Source organism: Triticum urartu, chromosome 6 (genome assembly GCF_003073215.2).
Source record: "Triticum urartu cultivar G1812 chromosome 6, Tu2.1, whole genome shotgun sequence".
Classification (NCBI taxonomy): Eukaryota; Viridiplantae; Streptophyta; class Magnoliopsida; order Poales; family Poaceae; genus Triticum; species Triticum urartu.
In genome coordinates this window covers 7,511,952-7,515,869 of record NC_053027.1, presented here as the reverse complement: position 1 = coordinate 7,515,869, position 3,918 = coordinate 7,511,952, and positions in this window count along the sequence as shown.

Sequence of the window (3,918 nt, the reverse complement as noted above, 5' to 3'; positions counted from 1 at the left end):
AGGGTCCACAGACACGTATAGATCTGAAATTAAAGATTTCAGTGGTCCAATACAAGCTAACAAAATTTGAAATGTCCCTAACGTGTGTTGCTACAAGAGTATGTTTTTCATCATCTAGCTCAAGCAACAATGCCGAAAATAATGAGGCAACAATGTTCGGGACGGTGGCTCCGAGACATCTCGGCGGTGGCCATGGCACAGTGGCTGCAAGGACAGCACGGCGGCTGGTCGTGGCGTCAACGAAGGTCATGGTGGTTTGCGGCGGAGGCTTTATGTTTACTGATTCACGACGATAGTGATTTTTCTCGGCTCCCTTTTTTGGCAGCTGTGATGGTGATGCATCTTTCTGTCCATGTGTGAAGACGATTTGCACCTCATGTGGCTGCACGCAGATCGGTAATTTTTCTCCTAGTGGTGTCATCCTTGGCTGCTAATCATCTCTATTGGGTGCAAGATCGGTTGGTTTTAGCCTCAATATTAGAGGTTCCCGACGGCATGCTTCCATAATTAGATTTCTCTTGCTCGGCGCAGAGGTTTAGAGTGCTTGACGGCGTTGAAGATGGCATCTGATGACTCAACTTCTGCTTGATGTGTGAATTTCGCCTTGTCCAAGCTGCCCGAAGTGACAAGCCTAAATGCCTCTGCTAGGTGGTTTGAACTCTCGACAGGATGGAACCGATGGTCGATGGAGACGGCAGGCATCCTTACGCATTGCTCGGTAGCATGTGTTGCGCGGGTGTGGTTCTAATTATGTGGCTAGGTCTATGTCTAGACTGTGCGTCTACATAGTCGTGCGATGATGGAATTCTAGGTGATGACAACATAGGGCGATGTCGGCTAGGTGGTGCCCTTTCAGTGTAGGGGTTTTTGAGTTCAAGGGGGTGAAAACTCTAAGCCTGATCTTCATTAGTTGGACCAGAAAATGTCGTCTTTCAGGCCCTGTTTGGTTCAGAAGTCCTAGGACCTTTTCTAGTCCCAACTAAAAAGTCCCTAGTCCCTAAAAAGTCCCTCACTGTTTGTTTCCAGGGACTAAAAAGTCCCTAGTCCCTCTCTAGAGGTTATTAAATGATCATGTTACTCCTAGTATATAGAAAAATAACAACCAAACGACATCATGGGGTGGCGGACCAATGGGTGCATGGAGGGCATTGTTGAAAAAGTCTCAAAAAATCCCAAAAAAGACTCTCCTTAAGAGTCTTCTTCATTTAGACCCAAAAAGCAACTTTTAGTCCCTAGTAGTTCCTCCCATTTGGTTAAAAAGTCTCTAAGAGGGACTTTTTCTAGTCCCTATACCAAAAAGTCCCTGAAAACAAACACCCCCTCACACGATGTTCCCTTGTTAAAAACACTGCATGAAGTTTCCCAGACTACTCTTCGGGGTGAAAACCAAATAGCTGACCTCAGTGGTTCGGTCCGACTACGATGTTGTTCGTACGTCGTTGCCTTTCGGGTGATGTCATTGTTGGATCACTTATCATGTTACTAGGTTGCATTCCTCGATATCTTGAGTAGCTCTTTAGGTTGTGTTAGTACAAGGGTCTGGTGTAATTCGTATCTACTCGATATTAATATATTTTCTTCTTTACAAAAGGGTACAACCATAGTTCGGAGGACTGTTGGAAATATGAGCAATTTACCAAATGATTTTATTAGCAGAAATACTAGATAAAGCATGACTAATATAGTAGAGATAAAACAAGTCATGCGTTCTGACAGAGAGAAGGTAAACAGCAACTTCACATATGAACTGTAACTAAACACATCTATAGCAGACAGTATAGCAAGTTGCATATATGAAGTAGAACCTAACACATGTAGGGCAGAAACTAGAGCAAAGAACTGTGGCAAGACGTCTAACAGAAAGAGCATAAATATGTACGGGACAGCAGCAACAGAAGCACTGGACTTGGGGTCGACATCCTCTCCAGCCATGTCGTCGATGAGGTCGTCGACGTCGGGGAAGAAGTCGTCGTCGGGGAAGTAGTCATCGGAGTCCGTGATGAAGAAGTCAGTAGTCGCGCGGAGCGCTCCCCAAAAACCTTATCACCCTTCTCCCGTACAGGACTCAAAGAGGTGCGGTTTCGGAGGCCTACTGTCCCGGCTCGCGGTGCACGCCGCAAGCCGGGATGAGGAAGACAGCGGTAGCTCAGAGAATGGAACCGGTGGCGAGAGGAAGGAGAAGTTCTGGTGCGTCTCTCTGGGAGGAGCGACCTCTCTTTTATAGGCGCAAGAGAAGGAGGCGAGAGGACAGCGACGGGAGGCGAAACGAAGAGACAGAGGCGAAGCGAACAGCCAGCAGCCGAAGGGCTGCACCGTTCGCATTCAAACTCCACTTTCGCAAAAATCTTTTCAGCTTCCGTGTGACCTTTCGTATACCCGTAGTGCGTGGCAAAAATTTAGATATCGGCTCGGCTCGGCTCATTCCCGCAACCCGCGGCGCGGCGTGACGAGGCAAGGCGAGGCGAGGCGAGGCGTGGCGAGGCGGGCGGCGGAGGAGGAGCGCGCGTGGATATCCCTCTTGTTCTCATGCTCGTAAAAGTGGGGAAAGAACCTCCCTTATAAAGAGGTCCAACTCCCTCTAAACTAGCAATGTGGGACTAAACTTTTGTTCCACCTCTTGCCTTGCACAAATGGGCTGTGTGGGCCTCTAGGATTTATTAGGAATTTCTGAAACTGCTATTGGGCTAGGCCCAAAATAGACAAAATTCCAGCAATCCCCCACCAGATCCCAGAGGCACACACAAATTTTCCTTTGGTTCCAAAACACTGTTTTTTATACCGGTACTGCAGTGGAGACTGTTAAGTTGAACTTTCACCTAGAACTCTATGCTACACTAGTAAGCAACTTGAACAGTGGACTGGGCCTTGAACTGCAAGTTTTCTGTGAATCTAGCTTCACATAAAGCCTTGACCAACACGTGGCTACCGTGGATCTTCCCCGCGGGTGGAGCTTATGCGTCATACTCCGTGACCTTTCATGAGTTTACTAGAGAGAACTCTACTCTCATAGATTGCGACGTTTGACAATCAGACTCATATAGGTGTGTTCTTCAAAAGATGTTCTGCAGGATAACATCTCTGCTTAAATAAGCCACTTAGAACACATTAAGATATACATAAACCTGCCATGCAGATAAGGAGAGAATTGCATCTTCATGGAGTGGTATTGTGAATAGTAAGGATACTGTCCTCTCAGTTGACCAACAGCTTGTCTTCCACATCTAATTCACGGGATCTCCGATCACAAAGAATAGGTTACCACTGTGAATAACTCATATTGTGGGTCTCATACCCATCTCCGTCGATGCATTATCTATCACATTACGTGATAGACCCTTAGTAGAAGGATCTGCCAGATTTTTAGATGTTTGGATATAATCCAATGCAATAACTCCGGAGTTTTTCATTTTTCTGACAGACTTTAACCTTCTCTGAACATGTCTTGATGACTTCATGTTATCCTTTGAGCTGCTCACTTTCGTGATCACAGTTTGATTGTCGCAGTTCATAAGGACACCCGGTACAGGTTTCTCAACAACCGGCAAGTCATTCAAGAGCCGGCGAAGCCAATTTGCTTCAACCGTAGCTGTATCTAGTGTTGTGAGTTCTGCTTCCATTGTTGACCTCGTTAAGATGGTCTGCTTGCTAGAGGGGGGGTGAATAGGCGTTTTAAAATAATTACGGTTTAGGCTTGAACAAATGCGGAATAAACCTAGCGGTTAATTTGTCAAGCACAAAACCTACAACAACTAGGCTCACCTATGTGCACCAACAACTTATGCTAAGCAAGATAGACTACTAGGTGATAGCAAGATATATGATAAGAAATAATATGGCTATCACAAAGTAAAGTGCATAAGTAAAGAGCTCGAGTAAGAGATAACCGAGGCACGCGGAGACGACGATGTATCCCGAAGT